This window comes from Tamandua tetradactyla, chromosome 3 (assembly GCF_023851605.1).
Source record: "Tamandua tetradactyla isolate mTamTet1 chromosome 3, mTamTet1.pri, whole genome shotgun sequence".
In the NCBI taxonomy this organism is placed as follows: Eukaryota; Metazoa; Chordata; class Mammalia; order Pilosa; family Myrmecophagidae; genus Tamandua; species Tamandua tetradactyla.
In genome coordinates, this window is record NC_135329.1 from 46203857 (window position 1) to 46225291 (window position 21435).

Sequence of the window (21435 nt, forward strand, 5' to 3'; positions counted from 1 at the left end):
CTACTGTGTAGTAGGTGCTAAACACAACTTGGTGGATTTAATTGGAATCAGAGGAGCTGCTGTATGGAATGAAGTGTGAAGCTCGTATGTTTTCAGGTGGAGCCCACATAAGTGCTAGATTCCCAAGGCTGAGACATATTTCTATTTCTTTTTATAGTTTTCAACGTTTTGGACATCAAAATTCAATCAAGGATTTAATTTGTTAACTTATTATTTTTATGTAGAAGTCTATGTCTCCTGAAAGTACTAAGAACTTATTACACTAATGAGAGAAGACATTTGTGTTTAGTATACCAATACTTCATCTGTAATATTAACTTTATTTCTCACTATTCATACCTTTATCATATGCACATATTCACATGTGCATACACACATATACAACATACATTTTCCACCTGGAATTCAAAAAGTTAACTCCCACAATATAAGACAATATAGGTTCCAAGTATGATAACTCCATATTTAAATTTCCAAATGACACTGAGAAAGTTAGATTTTCATCTCTTTTCCCCAATCCCAAATATTCCTAGGGCATGACATAACAACAAGTTTTTGCTTTTGTTTTTAATTTTAGTTTTGCTCTCCACCTCTCAGGAACCAAATAAGTTCTTGTAGAAATACAATGAATCAATCCCTTGGATTACAAAAAGAGTCTGATGTGTCCTAGAATTCTTTCACTGCCCCTCCACCAGGTCATTAATCAAAAGAGAGTGAGAGAAGCAGATGGGAGGGAACAAAGGGACAGAAGAATGGAAGGACCTAAATTGTTAGTAGATAGCCACCAGGCTGGGATAGGGTGAAAATAACACTTGAAAATGGAGAAAATCTTTGGGGCAGAAATATTCTGATTGGGTTATATACTGCAGTTTTTATTTTACGTAAAAGAAAAGTTAAGTTTTCATCATTTGGATCAGATTTAGGCCTAGCAAATTGGTTTAGTCTATCTAGTTTTGTGCTTTGATCTGTTTATTGCAATGTACACATTGTAAAGCTGTGTGATGTTAATGACTAATTATTAGTCCTTCAACCCTCAAGAACTAGGAAAGAGCCATAGTATTAATAATGTTTTTCCAGAACCCAGACTGTATTAAGGGCTATCTGACTGAACTTTTGAAAATGGATTCTCCTTTTACACTTGCTGTTTGTATAAGAAATCATCTCCTCCACCTGTCTATCACCTATTGATTAACGTAATGTTTGTACAAGGGGAAACCACATAGGGTAAGCATTGCTTTAAAAATGTCTACATTTGCTCCACTCTACTAAAGCAATCCTGGGATGAGCAGTTGATTTAATTGATTAGACAGATGGATGGCAAAGGTTTTAACCTGGGTTAAGAATTATCTTATTTTAATAAAACATTAAATGCTGACTTTCCGGTAAGGAAAGTTTTATTGTCCTTATTTCTCAAACAAAGAAATTGATTTTGGGGATTGAGAAATGTTAAGTAACAGGCCCAAATAAATTCAAGTTCCTTTTGACCATACCTCCCATCCCTCCCATCCCAGACCCTTCTCTGAATGTAAATGCCCATATTGGTTTTGTTTGCATCTACTATAACTTTCATGTGTTTCTAGGCATACACATACACATAAACAAATACACAAACAACCTTACACTAATACCCCATATTTATTAGCATCACTACGTGTAAAAATACATAGAATTATTTTATTGTAAAAATTTTATACTGTACACATTCTTTTGCAGTTTATTCTTCAATTATAGGTAGAGTAATTTCTATGCTAGTATGATTAGCTACACCTCAATATTTTCAATTGGTGGATATTATTCTGTAATATGATGATAACAGTTTATAAAATGAGCAAATACCTTGATATATATTTATGTTGTTTCCTATTTTTCACTGAACAGGCAATGCTCTAATAAATATTTTTGTATTTGTCTCCTCAAGTGTATATGTTTTTATTCCTCAAGGATAGATACACATTTAAAATTTTAACAGATACTGACAAATGGCCCTAATCTATTTATAATCAGCATATAAAGTACACATTTTCCCTATTTTTTTTGACAATCCTTGGTATTATCAAACTTGCTAATTTGATGGCACATGTATTTTTCAAATTACTTGAATCTGGCCAAATTGTTTTTATTAGCCATTTCTGTATCCCCTTCTATAATTTAGCTAACTGTATCCTCTGCCTTTTTTATTACATTGTTTATATATATATATATCAAATATTTATTCTTCTCATGTTACATATGCAACAAATAATTCTCTGTGTTTCACTGGTCTTTTAGCTTTGTTTATAGTCTTTTCTTCTACCTAAATTTTAGATTTTGATCCTTCAACTTTGTTCTTTTCTTTTTATGACTTCTACTTATTGCATTGCAGATTAGAAGACTTTTCCTACTCTACGGTAAAAGACATACTCCAGATCTTCTCCTAATATGTACATATGTTTTTGAAACATAGATCTTTAATTTAGCTGAAGTTTGTGATTGGTATAAAGTAGGAACATAATTTCCCATTAGTATAGTTCCAGGGACCAAACTTGCCTGTGCACAGCCTCCCTTTTATAGCTACAATTCCTTCAGTTAACAAGCACTTTTGAGCCCCTACTGAATGCCACACCTTGGCCCATGTGCTGCATGCATACTGTGAACAAGGCATAGTCTGAGTCCTCTTGGCTCTTCACCTGGTAAGTTAAGACAGACAAGCAAATGAACACATAGGAAAAGAAGTGACCAGATGATGTGATGGACAGCAGCCAGGAGGGGCTATTTTGGATTGATAAAGTAATCTGGGACCAGAAAGGCATTTTTAAGGATGTGGTATTTGGGTTCTGAACTGAAGGTAGAGACAGAACTGGCTAAGCAAAAAGCTAGTGGCAAATTTTATAGGCTAAGGAAACAGCAAGTCCATAGGCTTGAGGAGAGAAAGGGCTTTTTAAGTTAAATGGACAAAAACGGAGACCATTTTAATTAGAATTTTGTGAGGGAATGAGTGACAGAATGTTAAGTTAGAGGTGTAGATGGGATCAGATCATCTCAGGCTTCTCATGCTATTGAATGGGGTCTAGATTTTATTCTGAGGGTAAAGGGAAGTCACTGAAGATTTTTTCTTTGCTTGTTTTAACAACTTTTTATTGTGGTAGCAAGTATGCATTTCGAAAATTTCCATTTTAACTACTTTTAATTGTATAATTCAGTGTTATTAATTATGTTTACAATATTAAAGGACTTTAAGAAGGGGACTGGTTGGTATATTTTGATTTCTTTTTAAACAGAAACTTCTTGCCTGGTCTTAAATATTCTATCTGGAGAACTGATAGTGGAGGCAAGAGTAGACAAGGACACCCTTTGCAGGTAATAGGTCATTTACTCACTTCTGTAAGACTCAGTGATATTCAGACACTTAGAGAGGAATGGAATATGATTTTTATTTTCATTTGTTAAACATGTAAGTATACTGAGATCCTACTATGTTCAAGACATGATGTTTATGGAGGGGAGTTTTACTAAAATAAATAGTAGTTCCAAAATGTTCTGAGTATAAGCAAGACATAAAATGTATTAAAAATCTCAGGATTCAAGATTTGTAAATTAGGTATCTCAGGCAAATATCTTAACTTCAACTAAGTACTTAGACATAGTCCATTAGTTGTAAATGGAATAATCTTTGAATATTGATTAAATATGGTCTTGATTTGCCTTGTTAATCCCACAGGCATACATTTACTGATAATATCTAGTAATCTTCCAATTTGGGAGTGGCTATTTGCCATGATACAATTTGGGATTCTCTTATTCTCCAAACAGTTAAGAAGACATGTCTTAGCTATAATATCTAACTCCAAATGGTCTGATAAACTATAATTTAAGCTCTGAGTTGGTTAGTATCTTCTCAAATAAATATAAATGCTTTTTATTTTAGCGGGTTCAAGTTTCTCCTTGACACATTCAGCTTCCAATAGCATTCATTTAAAATAGTTTTTGGATAAAAGGAGACACAAATTCAACTAGTTAAAATGTTATAGAACTCACATTAAGAGATTTTTCAATCTCTCCTTTTCCTCCTGATTACTATTCTCTGAAGTGAAAATGATGTACAAGATGTAAATGCACAGGGTCAATCTTATATCCTTAACTAGTCATCCAAAAACAATCATTTCCAGTCTGCAAGCTGATATGATCAAATTGGTCAAATGTGATAAAAGGTGGGTCTTCAAACCAAGTGTGACCAAAATACTGACAGGGATATTTCATCACAAAGTATTATTACTACCTGAGAAGTGAAACCAAGTACTCAAAACAAGCACATCACATTCCATTTACATTCAAGGTTCACTGCTATGCTTTAGGACTGGGTAATTTTCTCACCAACTAGAAAAAGAAACACCTCTCACGATAATTTCTGGATTATCCTCCTACACTACAAAAGAAGTGTTATCAATAATTCTGTAAATATTATATTCCATTAAACCTAATCTTGTTTCTCTACCCTCTGAAAGACTTTTCCCTAATTGGGCTTTTGTGACTAAAGTATATAAACTGGGGATCAAATGAAGATAGCTCCTGGAACCATTTGTGAGTCCCCTTACTCTGTTCTTGGCTCTGATGTCAAAGCCTGGTGTTAAGTAGCCACTGACCACAACCCCCTTTCTGAGGCTATTCATTTGGATTGACCTGATCACCAAGTAAAGTCAATTAGCCACATACTGACTGTGCTGGTTTGAATCTATGGTGTACCCTAGAAAAACCATGTCCTTTACTCTTCATTGAATATTGCTGGGTGGGAGCTTTTGATTGTTCCCATGGAGATGTGACCCATCCAATTGCAGGTGGTAACTTCTGATTTGATGGTTTCCATGGAGGCGTGTCTCCACTCATTCAAGGTAGGGTTGTTTACTGGAGCCCTTTCAGAGGGAACCATTTTGGAAAAAGCTTCAGAGCTGAGAGAGCCCATGCAGCCAGAGACCTTTGGAGATGAAAAAGGAAAACGCCCCTGGGGGAACTTCATGAAGCAAGAAGCCTGGAGAGAAAGCTAGCAGTTGTCATCATGTTCACCATGTGCCTTTCCAGCTGAGAGAGAAGGCCTGAATGTCATTGGCCTTCTTGAACCAAGGAATCTTTCCTTGGATGCCTTAGGTTGAATATTTATATAGCCTTGCTTAATGTGGACATTTTCACAGCCTTAGAACTATAAATTTGAAACTTAATAAATTCCCCTTTTTAAAAGTCATTCTGTTTCTGGTATATCGCATTCCAGCAGCATGAAAACCAAAATGTTGACCATATGGCCTGTTACCCTGATAAAGCATCCCAAGCTGAAGGGCACTCTGAGGCAGAATTCAAACTGTCCCTTTCACTTCAAATGGGTTTCCAGAGCATGTCCAGTTCTCTCTGTTGTAAAGCTGGATATGAGATATAAATAGTACATATCTTGGAATATTATTACTTATATTTTTCTTCCCCACATTTCCTTGTAGGCTAGTCTTAGCTCTCCCCAATAACTGAAGGAGAATTAGTATCACTATAGCCATAATCCAAACTTAAAATAAATTAGTAAATATTCTGCTTTTTAAAAAAAATTTTATTTCTCTAATAAGTCATTGAGTATCAGAACTGAAGGACAGGAGGAAACAGGGTCTGGGGTTAAAGCCATGATAATAGACCAAAAGACAGTAGATAAAACAGATTATTCTACAGCAAATCTCAGGGGGAGACTAGCTGCAGGTTCCCTGGTCTAGAAGAGAAAATAATGAAGAAACAGTGAGCTCCTAGAAAATCACTGGCCTGAAAGGCCTGAGGGAGGAGGCCTAAAGTATTTTTTTCGTGGCGACCTCACAAGCTCCTGGAAACCAGCTGTCTCCCTTAGAATGAATGCTAGACAGCATGAATCCCAAGGAGTCGCATTAGCTGTTTATCTCAGCTGTGTAGTGAAACTACCGCTAAAAGGTGGTGAGGAAGGCTAGTTCATAATCAACTCCCTGAATATTGCCTACCGATTGTTCACAAGCCTTGTGTGCCAAGGCTTGACTGTGCCCCATCTAAAACGGGGTGGACAACCCTCGCCCTTTTTCATCAGGTCAAGAATACCTGTACAAACCCTTTCCAACAAAGCAGGTCAGGTGTTTAATATCCAGAGGGCAAGAAAGGGAAAGTCCCAGCACCTGCAGAAGGACCAGGCAGTAGGAAACCCATCCCCTTTATAAATCATTATCTGGTATGATGACTGAGTACAGCCTCTTGTACAGGTAATACAGTGTTGTTGTTGTTCTTTTTCCCCAAATAACACAGAATACAAAGTAAAGTGGTTAGATTAGAAGAAACTTCAACAGTTCATCTAATTAATCTTCCTTTCAGACTAATCTTGTTCTTCTTTTTTCAGAAGAGAGCTGTGGGACAGTTTAGTCCTTTAAGATAAAAGGAATATTCAGACTCATGTTAACTCACTCTTTCAGCTATAAATCTTAAAATCAATATGAAATGTATTTTCAGAGATGAGATCTTCTTTTGGAGAGAAATATAACGCAGTGATAAGATTGAACACTATTCATTGCCTTAGATACCTTTGAAACAGCCTAATTTAGATTAAATTTAAATCAATTAAAACAAATTCAGGGCAAAAGTTTTCTTGCCAGCTTGCTTGCTTTATATATGAAAACCTGGGCTCTCTTTTGAGAAGATTTTTTTACTCTGATTTTAAAATACTTCCCTCAAAACAAATGTCAATTTCAAATAATCCCCCAAATTTCTATCTTAGCTATAATTTAGAAATTAACATATTATAAATTGTATCTACCTTCTGCCATTATACTTACTAAAACCATTCTCACAAAAGGTACCTAAACTCACCAAAATCAGGAGCATTTCCTCATTCTTCCTTGACCTTTTGTAGCATTTGATACTTTAGTCATTTCATTCTTCTTGAAACTTTCCTCCTATGGCTTTCTGTAATTCACTTTCTAATTCTGAAGTTGATCTTTCTGCTCCCTAATCTACTAAGTCCCCAAGATTCTATTCTTGTGTTCTTGTTTTCATCCTCAGCAATTTCATTCACTCTAGGAATTTAACTTTCATCTCTAATTAAACAAGTTCATGATGCTTTATTTCCAACTCTGTTTTTATCCCTCAAAACTTCTATCTTGGGCCACGGTGGCTCAGCAGGCAAGGATGCTTGCCTGCCATGCCAGAGGACCAGGGTTCGGTTCCCGGTGCCTGCCCATGTAAAAAAAAAAAAAAAAAAAACTTCTATCTTCAGTTTCTAAGTGTCTGCTTGGTGCTCTGACCCCAGATATCCCAGAAATACCTCATACTTAATTTCTTTCATTGTTAACCAGTTAATTCTGACTTCTCTTTTTGGAAATGCCACCATTATTTTCTGTTACTTTTCCTTGAAATCAGAAAATTACTTTTGACTCTTCCCTTTCTTCTTCACATCTTCAATCAGTTGTAGGATTTTGAAACTTTTCCAGTCTTAGTTCTGAAATGACTCTTACACCTTAGCAGTGGCTTCTATCTACTCCCACTATAGCTCCCTGAGTCTAGGACTATCTCAACAACTTTGGGTTGGATCTCTCTTTATGTCTAAACTATAGTCTAAACCACCCTGTGCACTATGATTTTTCACTTGTTCTTTTCTTCCTTTGTTTTTCACTGTGGACATTTTTCATTAAAAAATGTAATAAAGAAATCCAATATATAAAATGGATATCAGTTCAGCTACTCTGGCTGAAGTGTGGGTGAAGAACATGTGGTCTTGACAGATTGAGTTTTGCTTATTCCCTAAGTAGGCCACTGTACTTTTTCAAAGCCCCAGAGATAGCAGGGCATGGTTTGAACACCACTGCAACATACCACTGCCCACAGTTTGCTATTGTGCAAAATTCTGGAGTGGTTCCCACAAAGACAGAGAATGACACATAACACTTTCAGTCTGAGAATGCACTTTCTCTCTGTATTATAGATGATCTTATCACTAAACTGTAAGATCCTTGAAAGTGAGGGCTGTGTTTTATTTACCTAGTACGGTGTCTTATAAAAAAAGTGGCAAGTGATTTTATTTTATTAAGTCAGAACCAACTTCAAAAACAACACATGTAAGAAACACATAAACTGATTTCTTTATAAAAATAACCGGTAAATTAGAAGATAATCAATGTGATTTTTTTCATCAACTGAATAGTCTTTTGAGAAAAGCTATCTAATTGCTTTCAGCAGGGAAATACATATGCTTAAGCATTCTTGAACATGTGGCAATAACACTGAGATCCTCAGTGGACTAACCTGGGACAACCAGCACATTCACCAAACACTCTACTTGCTTATATTAGCATACTCATTTACATAAATTTACTTGCAACATTCTTGTCACACACACACATCAACTCCCAAACTGCACACGGGGTACATTTTTAAAAAGGTAGTGTGACCTATTGCAATTATATTCCAACCCAATATTCAGAACAAGATACATAAAGCAAAACAAATATCTAAACCAATCAATTACATGCCTGATTAGGATAAAGGCAGTCAGAGCTTTAGCAAAAAATTGAAAACTAAATATCTAGCACCAAAGCCTTCACATAATCAGTGATTTAAAATAGCAGTACCAGAACTGACTCCCTTTTCCTTATTTACTGTTCATTTGTTTTAACAAGCATTTGTTGAGCACCACTATGAGCCAAGCTCTATGTTAGGAATTTAACATTTAATTCTAATTTAATCATTATAATAAAATAGTGGCATGGGTATTATTGTCCTCACTGTGAAAATACCTTTTAAATTCCAACAAGCATTTATTGAGGTTCCAATGTATGAACACAGATAGATAAAATCTGTCTCAATCTGTTTATTCAACTCTCTTGCCAAGGATATGAAGAGGAATCTGGGGTGATAGTTTCTGTGGGAGACCTGCTAATAGTGGGTTCTATATTTACCTGCATTTGAGAAGCATGATGAGAAGTGGAGGCTTAGAGAAACTTAGGCAAAAAGTAGGAGTCTGTGACACTGGAAGGAGATGAGAAGGGAATGGTTTGAGATTAGCATAGAAAAGCTTGAATTCTGATCCTGAAATGGTTATAGAGGAATTCTAGGAGGTACAGTGGTAGGAAAAGGGAGACTCAGATTGTAATATAAAAAAGAAAAAAAATACCTAAATTAAACACAAAACAACAATTACAATTAACCACTTCATGCCCTACCAGCCACTAAAAACTTAATGCCTTAGTAATACAACTTCTCAGAACTCATTGATTTTTTATAAACAAGAAGTCCACTACACTGCCCAGAAGGGTTTGTTCTAATCAGAATCTTCTCCAAACGTGGTAAAGTGTCTCTGTAGAGCCCCAGCTATCCAAACCACAGCAGCCTTTGCCGCCATTCCATAATGCACCCAGATGCTGTGGGGAACTTCTCTGACTGTCTTGATTGCCCCTGGTGCTGTAAGCACACAGCTCTTCTGAGGATACAGTAGTGATCTCATCCTGCCAACAGCCACCCCATCATTGTCCTTTCTGTCTGTATGTTCCTAAATGCCACTCCGGATCTTGTTTATAATCCTTCAATGCCAGGAGTAGTGAATTCTAAAAAATAAAAACATTTCCTTTTTAAACTAAGAATTGGAAAAAATTATTAGCCTCTGTGTGTTTACTCTTGGGCAATGAAACGGTTACGTTGAGGTATATGATAAAATTTAGCATGTTTTATAGCTTACAGATTCATATATTGTCTCTAAAGCATTCAATTCTTACCTGTCATTCGTTCATTCATTCCTTCATATATTCCCCTTTCCATAAATACAAATTGAGTGCCTAGTTTTGCCAACTATTGTTTTGCTGCTAAGGATTCATGAAGAGTAAAAGAAAGCAACTGACAACTGAAATTTAAATACATTTAAATGAATTTAAGATATTTTGTGGTTACCTTTATTGGAAATTTATTTGTAAGCTGAAGGTATATCATTAGATATATGATAGTCTTGATATCAAATTTTGTTGTTTGAAAAACTCTCTGAAAATGTGATATAAGTTGATAAGAAAATATGACTGAATCTGTATGATATGATTCCTACATCATTTGAGATAAATTTAATATATCTTGATATCTCTCTACTTTTTGATATTGTTTTTATGTCTGTCAGAATGACTGTATAGCTTAGTCCTCTTTTAAAGTCAGTCTAATTGAGTACAGTTAACTCCATAGAGACAGTGCTGGGGCAAGTGCAGGCTGGGTGGGCGCTGGGAGACTCTGAGCCTCATGGATGAAAAATAACTAGACATGGGCAAAGGAGACCCTAAGAAGCCAAGAGGCAAAATGTCATCATATGCCTTCATCGTGCAAACTTGCAAGGAGGAACACAAGAAGAAGCACCTGGACACCTCAGTCAACTTTTCAGAGTTTTCTAAGAAGTGCTCAGAGAAGTGGAAGACATGTCTGCTAAAGAGAAAGGAAAATTTGAAGACATGACCAAGGCGGACAAGGCCCGTTATGAAAGAGAAATGAAAACCTATATCTCACCTAAAGAGGAAACAAAAAAGAAGTTCAAGGATCCCAGTGTATCCAAGAGGCCTCCTTCGGCCTTTTTCTTGTTTTGTTCTGAATATCGCCCAAAAATCAAAGGCAAACACCCTGGCCTGTCCACTAGTGATGTTGCAAAGAAACTGCGAGAGATGTGGAATAATATCACTACAGATGACAAGCAACTTTATGAAAAGAAGGCTGCTAAGCTGAAGGAGAAATATGAAAAGGATATTGCTGCATATTGGGCTAAAGGAAAGCCTGATGCGGCAAAAAGGGAGTCGTCAAGGCTGAGAAAAGCAAAAAAAAAAGGAGGAGGAGGAGGAAGATGAAGAAGATAAGGAAGGTGAAGATGATGAAGACGATGATGAATAAGTTGGTTCTAGTGGAGTTTTTTTCTTGCCTATAAAGCATTTAACTCCCCTGTACACAACTCACACCATCTAAAGAAAAAAATGGAAATGTAAGGCTGTGTAAGATTTGTTTTTAAACTGTAGTGTCTTTTTTGTATAGTTAACACACTACCGAATGTGTCTTTAGATAGCCCAGTCCTGGTGGTCTTTTCAATAGTTGCTAACCTTGCCTGGTACAGTATGGGGGTTGTAAATTGGCATGGAAATTTAAAGCGGTTCTTATTGGTACATAGCACAAACTAGTTATAAATGGGATGCTAGTTTTTTCATTTTCAGTTGTCTTATGCAGCTTATCGAAAATAATTGTCATTTTGTTAACTGAATACCACTCTGTAATTGCAAAAAAAAAAAAAAGTTGCAGCTCTTTTGTTGACATTCCAAATGCTTCTAAGGAAATACAGTTTTTTTAATTAAAAAAAAGTCAATCAATTATTTTATACTTTTCAGAAGTCAATCTGAGGAACTTCCAGGGAAGATGGCGGAGTAGGCTGCTCCAGGACTCAGACCTTCCACCAAACACCTACTAAACATGCAACAATTGTCTGAAAACAACTATTTTGAAACTCCAGAGGCCAGAGGAACACTGTACAGCATCCAGGCAAAAGCAGAGGAAGAGACAGATAAATTATGGTAAAGAACTGTAAATTTTTCTCTCTGCATGGTGGCAACTGGCACTCATCTCCCACTCTCATGGCAGGCCTCTGCAGGGTCCAGTCCCTGGCTAGCTGCTGGTGACAAAAAGTGATGTGAAAATCCTCTTCCCTAAGAACAGGGGTGGGCACAGCTAATTACTAATTATGGCTTTTGATTAGCAAATTCAGATTGCTGAGTCTCAGCTCTAAGGACAGCTATTGTTTCAACCCATCCCTGACCAAGGCTGTGACATCCATTGTTTAATTCTCTCCAGCCAAACAGGCAGAGGTGGTGGAGATTCCTCAGGGCTATAGAGGATAGCTAGCTGAAGGGCTATATTGCTGGGCATGCCAAGAAAGCTCAGCTTTGAGACACCATTGGAGAAGTTTTTGGAGACCTTCTGTTCCCCTCAGGGCACTTTGGAGTCAGTCTGTACCCCCATCTTAGATCCCTGACCCTGTTGAGGCTAGGAAAGACTAAATTGGGAAAATCCTCTTTGGGGTGACCCTCCTCTCAGAATTTGCCCTCCAGGCAAAAAGTAGTGTGATACATGAAACAAATGTTAAAAACTACAGAGGTGATCGATTTGGGACAAAGGTTGACCAGTGTCAAATAGGAGAGGGCGGTCTGTCTCCTGGGAAAAAGAAGGAAAATCAAACTCATGTAAACAGGACAACTCTGAAACAGCTAACAAGAAAAATCCCAGAAGACAGAGGCCAAGTAAGTCAGGGAAAACTCTGTACATATCATTCACCTTGGGTAGACCCTCCTAATAGGAGCGTAGAAACTCCAGAAAATCTCTGCCCTATTATGACCTGGTTAGAAAACTAAGAAACAGAGATCACAGGGAGTAATTCCAAAAATTAACTTTTTTTAAAAAAAGATTTTAAATTCTTTATTCTTTAATGTAGTGCATGATAATGTTAATTACTTTCATCATATAGTGCTGCACTTATCAAAATCAACTTTTTTCTCTTTTTTGTGAAAAACTAACATATATACAAAAAACAATAAATTTCAAAGCACATCACAACAATTAATTACAGAAAAGATTTCAGAGTTTGGTATGGATTACAATTCCACAATTTTAGTTTTCTACTTCTAGCAGCTCTAAGATACTGGAAATGAAAAGAAATATCAATATAATGATTCAACAATCATACTCATTTGTTACCTCCTATCTTCTCTGTATAACTCCACTATCAACTTTGATCTTTCTCCCACTCTTTAGGGGTATCCGGGCTATGCCCATTCTAGGTTTTTCATGTTGGACAGGGCTGTTAATAATATGGGAGGAGGTAGAACTAGTTGATGTTCTTGGAGATGCTGGCCCTTCTGCATTTCAGGACTTATCTTGTCCAGGAACCCATCTGGAGGTTGTAGGTTTCTGGAAAGTTACCCTAGTGCATGGAACCTTTGTAAAATCTTATATAATACCCCAAGTATTCTTTAATATAGTGAGGAATGGTTTTGGTTGGGGTTTGGCAAGCTATGATAGGTAGCAATGTCTAAAGGAAGCTTGTATAAAAGTGACCTCCAAAGGAGCCTCTCAACTCTACTCAAAGTCTCTCAGCCACTGATATCTCATTTTTTGCACTTCTTTCCCCCCCTTTTGTCAGGACCAGGCTCATCCATGGGTCATTTCCCTCGCTGCCAGGAAGACTTTTACCTCTGTTGGATGTCATGCCCTACGTAGGGAGAAGGGTAATAGTTTCACTTGCAGAGTTGGGGGAGAGAGAGAGAGAGAGAGAGATGGACTCAAAGAGTAGATGAGTTTCTAAAATACAGACAATGTCTTCCTTACCCCTGTCTTTTGAATTGTCTTAATTCCGACCTGATCAGCTTCATTCTAATCTCTAAATACCAGGTTATACATGTATAAAATAGCCTCTCAAAATCCAGAAATAACAATTACCACTCCGATTAAACGTAACTGCTGTAAGAGCTTACAATCTAGGCCCTTGTTTTCTTAAAAGCATTTTCTAAATGAGACCATATTTGTCCTTTTGCTTCTGGCTTATTTTGCCTTACCAAATGTCCCAGAGGTTCACTCACAAGGTGGTATGACTCACTTCTTTCCCTTCTGTAGCAGCACAATATTCAATCGTATCTATACACCAGCATTCTCTAATCTACTTGTCAGTCAGTGTATCCTTCAGCCACCTCCATTCATTGGGCATCATGCATAATATCCAAAGTCAAGAATCCATCAACACTCAATTTTAGATAATTTCATTGTTCCCAAAAGAAAGATAACCAATAAACACACCCTTACCAAATAAAAAACCAAAACCTCCCATTAACTCTTATCCCTTCCCCCAGTATTTACCCCTGGTGTTGCTGGGGTACTGTTGATGTTTTCCTGTTATACACAGCCCATAGCATGCAATAACAATTTCCCCCATACACCCAGAACTTATATACTCTTTGTACAAGTTTCATACGTTTACAGAAGTTCATGCAAGAACTTATTTCTATTTGTAGTGCTGATCAGTGGGACACATGGGACTAAACAACCCCTTTCAACCACGTTCACCTTCAATATGGTAGTATTACTTATAGACCCACTAGTGTACTGCCTTCACTTCTAACAACTCCCTTACATTTAAGTTCAACCTCATTAGCTAATTAAGTCTCCTATATTCTGTATTATAAGCCTCTGATTTTACCTTTAACATGGTCATAAAAGTGGAGTCATACAGTATTTAACCATTTGTGGGTCTGACTTATTTCACTCAGCATTATGTCCTCAAGGCATACCCATCTTGTCATGCGGCTCAGGATGTCATTTTGTCTTAATGCTGTGTATTCCATCATATGTATACACCACATTTTGTTGATCTACTCATACATTGATGGACATTTGGATTGTTTCCATGTTTTGGCAATTGTGAATAATGCTGCTAAGAACATTGGTGTGAAAATGTCAAAGCTTTCAGCTCTTCTGGGTATACACCAAATAGTGCTACTGCCGGGTCATAGGACAATTTGGTATAAAGTTTCTAAGGAACCACCAAAGTGTCTTCCATAGTGGTTGTACCATTATTCATTCCCACCAGCAGTGCATAAATGCCCCAATTTCTTCACATCCTCTCCAACATTTGCAGTTTCCTGTTTGTTTAATAGCAGCCATTCTTAAAGGTGTGAGGTGGTATCTCATTGTAGTCTCGAGCTGCGTTTCCTATATAGCTCATGAAAATGAGCATTTCTTCATGCGCTTTTGAGCCATCTGTATTTGTTCTTCAGAAAAATGCCTATCCGTATCTTTAGCCTATTTTATAATTGGGTTGATTTTTCTTTTATTGTTGAATTGTATGATTTCTTTATGTATAGAGATTATTAAACCTTTATCTGATGTGTGATTTCCAACTACTTTTCTCCCATTGAGTTGGCAAAGTCTTTTGAGTCACAGAAGCATTTGATTTTGAGGTTCTTTCATTTATCTATTTTTTTTCTTTGGTTGCTTGTGCTTTAGGTGTAAAGCTTAGGAAGATACTTCCTGTTACTATGTCCAAAGATATTTTCTTCTAGGAGTTTTATGGAACCAGTACCATACATTTAGGTGCTTGATCCACTTTTTGCACAGGGTGCAAGGTAAGGTCCTCCTTCATTCTTTTGGCTATTGATACCCACTTCTCCCATGCCCATTTATTGAAAAAACTACTTTGTCCCAAATCAGTGGATTTGGGGGACTTGTCAACAATCAGTTGACCATAGATTTGGTGGTCTATTTCTGTGCTCTCAATTCAATTCTATTGGTCAATACTTCTATCTTTCTGTCAGTACCATGTTGTTTTGACTGCTGTGACTTTATAATAAGATTTAAAATCAGGGCGTGTTAATCCTCCCACTTTGTTCGTTCTTCTCTGCCCGCCCCCGCCCCCCCCCCCCCGCCACATGGGCAGGCACCCGGAATTGAACCTGGATCTCCGGCATGGCAGGTGAAAACTCTGCTGGCTGAGCCACTGTGGCCTGCCCTGTTCTTCTTTTTTTAGGAGGGGCTTTTAGCTATTCAGGGTCTCTTTCCCTTCCAGATGAATTTGGTAACTAGTTTTTCAAGTCTTCAAAGTAGTTTGTCAGAATTTTGATTGGTACTGTGTTGAATCTATAGATCAATTTGGGGAGAATTGGCATCATAACTATATTTAACCTTCCTATCTATGAGCAAGGAATGCCTTTCCACCTATTTTGATTCTCTTTCGTTTCTTTTAGCAATTTTATGTAGTTTTCTGTGTACAAGTCCTTTACATCTTATTTAAGTTCATTCCTAGGTACTTGATTCTTTCAGTTGCTATTTTGAATGGAATTTTTTCCTTAATTGACTCCTCAGCTAGGTCATTGCTTATGTATAGAAACATTACTGATTTTTGCACATTAATTTTATATCCTACCACTTTGCTGAATTTGTTTATTAACTCAAGTAATTTGACTACAGATTTCTCAGGATTTTCCAAGTATAGTGTCATGTCATCTGCAAATAATGAAAATTTTACTTCTTCCTTTCCAATCTGGATGCTTTTATTTCTTCCTCCCTGATTGCTCTAGCTAGAACTTCTAGTACAATGTTGAATAACAGTCATGACAGAGGGTATCATTGTCTCATTCTTTTTTTTTTTTTTTTTTTTTTTTTTTTTTTTTTTTTTTTTTTAAAGGAAAGACAGAGAGAAGGAAGGAAGGAAGGAAGAAAGGGAAACATTTTTAAACATTTTCTTGTATTCTGTTTCTCCGTTTTTGTTACATGGGCTGGGGCCGGGAATCGAACCGAGGTCCTCCGGCATAGCAGGCAAGCACTTTGCCCGCTGAGCCACCGCGGCCCGCCCTCATTCTTCATCTTAGAGGGAACACTTTCAGCTTCTCACCATTGAGTACAATGCTGGCTATGGGTTTTTCATATATGCCTTTTATCACATTGAGGAAGTTACATTTGATTCCTACCTTTTGAATTGCTTTTATCAGAAAAGGCTGTTGAAGTTTATTGAATGCTTTTTCAGCATCAATCAAGATGATCATGTGATTTTTTTCCCTTTTGATTTGTTAATGTGCTGTATTACATTAATTGATTTTCTTGTATTGAACATCGTCGCATTTCTGGTATAAATCCCACATGGTCATGGTGTATAATTCTTTTAATGTGTTGTTGGATTCACTTTGCTAGTATTTTGTTGAGAAATTTTGCATCTATGTTCATTAGGGATATTGGCCCATAGTTTTCCTTTCTTATAGCATCTTTACCCAGTTTTGATATTAAATTGTTGTTAGCTTCATAAAATGAGTTAGGTACTATTCCTTTTCCATCAATTTTTTTGAAAAGTTTGAGCAAGAATGGTGTTAGTTTTTTTGGAATGTTTGATAAAATTCCCCTGTGGGCTTTTCTTTATAGGAAGATTTTTTTCTTTTTTCTTTTTTACATGGGCAGGCCTGGCAACCGATCCTGGGTCTCAGGCATGGCAGGTAAGAACTCTGCCAGCGGAGCCACTGTGGCCTGCCCATTTAGGAAGATTTTTAATGACTGATTGAATCTCTTTACTTATGATTGGTTTGTTGAGATCTTCTATTTCATCTTGAGTCAGTGTAGCTTGTTTGTATATTTCCAGGAATTTGTCCACTTCATCTAAGTTATCTAGTTTGTTGGTGTATGGTTGTTCAAAGAATCGTCTTATGATTTTTTAAAATTTATTTCTGATATTTGTATCCTGTCTCTTTTTTTTTCTTTTTCAGCCTTGCTAGTGCTCCATTAACTTTATTAATTTTCTTAAAGAATCAACTTTTGGTTTTATTGATTCTTTCTACTGTTCTTTTGTTCTCCCATTCATTTAACTTGCTTTAATCTTTGTTATTTCTCTTCTTCTATTTGCTTTGGGGTTAGTTTGCTGCTCTTTCTCAAGTTTCTCCAGGTGAGCAGTTAAGTCCTTGATTTTTGCTTTTTCTTCTTTTGTAATATAGGCATTTAGGATAATAAATTTCCTTCTCAGCATAGCCTTTGCCACATCCCATAAGTTTTGATATGTTGTATTCTCATTTTCATTCATCTCCAGATAGCTACTGATTTCTCTAGCAATTTCTTCTTTGACCCCCTGGTTGTTTAACAGTGTGTTATTTAATCTCCATATAATTGTTGCAGTTCTCATTCTTTGTTGGTTATTGATTTCCAGCTTCATTCCATTGTGATCAGAGAAAATGCTTTGAATAATTTCAATGTTTTTAAATACACAAAGGCCTGTTTTGTGCCCCAGCATATGATCTATCCTGGAGAATGTTTCCTGAGCATAGAGAAGAATGTATATCCTAACGTTCTGGAGTGTAATGACCTATATATGTCTGTTAGGAGTAATTCATTTATCAAATTGTTTAAGTTCTCTATTTCCTTGTTTACTAGCTGCCAGAATGCAACATACCAGAATCAGAATGGCTTTTAAAAAGGGGAATTTAATAAGTTGTTAGTTTACAGTTCTAAGGGTGAGAAAATGTCCAATTAAAATAAGTCTATAGAAATGTCCAATCAAAGGCATCTAGGGAAAGATACCTTGGCTCAAGAAGGCCGATGAAGTTCAGGATTTCTCTCTCATCTTTAAAGGTATATGACGAACACAGTCACGTTTCTCTCTCAGCTGGAAGGGCACATGGTGAGCAAGGCGTCATCTGCTACTTTCTCTCCTGGCTTCCTGTTTCATGAAGCTCCCCAGGAGGCATTTTCCTTCTTCATCTCCAAAGGTCACTGGCTTGTGGGCTCTCTGTTTCTCATGGTTATGTTGTTCTTCTCTGTTCTCTCTGCATCTCCTTTCTCCAAAATGTTTCCTCTTTTATAGGACTCCAGAAACTTATCAAGACCCACCCAAATGGGTGGAGACATGTCACCTAATCCAGCTTAACAACTACTCTTGATTAAATCACATCTCCAGGGAGATGATCTCATTACAGTTTCAAACATGTAGTATTGAATAGGGATTATTCTGCCTTTATGAAATGGAATTTAGATTAAAACATGGCTTTTCTAGGGGACATACATCCTTTCAAACTAGCACAATCCCCAAGAGTTAACATTTAAAAATTTTAAAAGGTACAGTATGCAACAAAAGTACAAGAAAAACAAAGAAAAAGTAAATGATGGCTCATTCAAAGTATGTGGATATAAATTCAAAAACACCAATGAAAAAAGTGAGAAAATGGACAAACCAAACAAAGCCTTTAAAGAAAAGATCTTAGAATTGCTTAAAGAGGTGAATGAAAGTAAAGTAAAATAACTAAAAGATATCAGGAAAACAATAACTGAGCAATATGAGGGTCTAAGTAAAGAGACAGAAATTTTAGAAAGGAACCTAACAGAACTATTACAGTTGAAGACCACAATAATTGAGATAAAAAATTTCAAGTGTTTGAAGAGCTGATTGGAGCTCACAGAAGAAAGAATAAGTGAAACTGAAGGCAAGATACTGGAAATGAGTCAGGCTGAAGAGCAGAAAGAAAAAAGGAAATATTAAAAGTGAAAATAACCTGAGGCAGGTATGGGATACCATGAAGTGTACCAATATATGCATTATCAGAGTCCCAGAAAGAGAAGAAAAGAGAGAACAGGGCAGAAGGAATAGTCACAGAAATAATGGTGGAGAACTTTCAAAACTTAGTGAAAGACATGAACATGCACATCAAAGAAGCTCAGAGAATATCAAACAGGATATATGAGAAGAAACTATACCCATCATATACTGACTACAATGTTAAATGTAAAGGAGAAGGAGAGTTTGGAAAGTTCCAAGAGTAAAGTTGGTGTGTTATATACAAAGGAGTCCCAATTAGATTGAGTGCTGATTTCTTATCAGAAACCATGGAGGCAAGAAGGCCGTGGTTTAAAATGCTGAAAGTGTTGATGGAAACAACTGCTATCCCAGTATTTTATATCTGCTTTTATATATGATGAAAGAATTCATCATAACTAGACTAGCCCTACAAGCAATGCTAAAGAGAGTTCTTCAAATTAAAAGGAAAGGACATTAGACAGTGGTTCAAAGCAGCATAAAGAAACGAAAGATCTGTGAGAAGGTAACCATGAATAATTAAAATAATAGCATCACTGTATCGAATTCTTTGGTGTGTAACTACACTTCCTACTTCTTCAGGTACTAAAATGCAAATGTATTAAAACTATTGATACATATATGTTTTTGGAAAGACAATGTATGAAGATATAAGTGGCAACAAGTACTAGAAAAATGGTGGGAGGACAGAGGTGTATAGGAAAAGTATATATGCATGCTTGAGAAGATAATTGGTATCAAATGAAATATAATTGTTACATTTTTAGGATGTTAAATTATTACTTCACGGTAACCTACCATTATGTTAATTTCAGGTTAAAAAGAACTCTCAATTATTAACTGCTTTCTAATGCATTTGGGAAATCACTAATGCTGACACCATCTCCATAGTAACTAATGTGCTCAAAAGGAGGAAAAAATGGGAATAAGACAAAAAGTGGAACAGGATAAAGTAATGGGGAATAATAACATGCTTTTTGTTACATTGCCTTCTCTGGAAAGATATATATGCTAGTAAAACTATGCTTTTCTAAAAATGAAAACCACCTACACTTTATCCTACAAAATTTTCACATAGTAAGTGAACACACAAAATAAATTATTGTTACATTAATAATTTTGTTTTGGCAATTTGACCTTTTCAATTAAGTAATTTTTTTTTTTTTTTTGCATGGGCAGGCACCAGGAATTGAACCTGGGTCTCCAGCATGGCAGGCAAGAACTCGGCCTGCTGAGCTACCATGGCCCACCCTCAATTAAATAAAATTTTGAAGGAAGGATGGAATTAAGTCAAATTATGATATAAATTTATTATTAGCATAAGTTGAGAAAGGCTGTGAAAGTTCCATATTCTGGCTTTGTCTTGGTCTACTGCATATTGAACATAAATCGACTTACTTAAAATATGATGCCTTCTTTTCCTTCAAGAAGATTTTAAACTATATTAAGAGAAGAACTGATATGTTCATCTTTAAATCCTTGCTTTGCTTTGGTCTGCTTGAGGTTGTCCCCCGAAGAGGTGCTCAGTGCATTTTAAGATGAGTTGGAGTTAATTGCAAATTTATCATATTATAATTCTAACTTTAAGAAACTATTCTTTTTCTTTTATCAAGCATTAAAACATTGACACAAGCTCTTCACATTCCCTGGGGTAGAGAGTATTTGGGAGTGTCTCCCTCAGTGCAATGCCAGCCAATAGTGCCCTTTCAGTGGCTCAGCACACATTCCACCCACTGCAGTTGGCTCCCAGGGGAATCCTTTGTCTCCACTCACAGTTTGATTCTTTAGAGATTCTCTGGAAAGAAGGAACGAGTTCCTGGCACCTGTATCTTGCAGCTTAAGCAGATGATTTTTAAAAGACATGTGCAATTGACTCTAGCCAATAATTTCAATGGCAGCCCATCTTTCTCCTTTAATATGGTTACCTTTGAACTTGATGATATTCTGACTGTATAAGAGTTATTTTTTTCTGGTGAGACTGTATGATAAATGTATTTAAGTTCTCATAAGTAAATGGTTTTATGTAGCTTCTTTCCATACCTACTACACCCTTATCAAATAACCTTTGTTTTAGACAATTTTATTTATAGAATTTTGTATTCCAGATGATAGTGCTATATCCTTATGTTGAGCTCTGAAGTTAAAAGCAAACAATAAAAAAACCCCTGCATGATACAGGTGACTATTTATTAATCCTTGAGCAATTAAATTATTTTTGTACTCAAAATGACAGTTATATTAAATTTAGTCACATTAATCCATTTATTTTCCAAGAAACTCTGTTCTAATATATTACCTTTAATTAATATTAATACTAAATTATAATGGGAATCCCATGAAAGTGGTTATTATTTCCTTATTGATTA

At 36.3% G+C, this 21435-nt stretch overlaps 1 protein-coding gene and 1 pseudogene across 5 annotated transcripts in view; one reads left to right on the top strand and one right to left on the bottom strand.

Annotated features, from left to right (window-relative positions):
- The window catches only part of MYT1L (myelin transcription factor 1 like), a 625705-nt gene that overhangs the window by 246688 nt on the left and 357582 nt on the right, over nucleotides 1-21435 (bottom strand). The window lies entirely within an intron of this gene.
- Nucleotides 10252-10866, top strand: LOC143676057 (high mobility group protein B1 pseudogene; annotated as a pseudogene).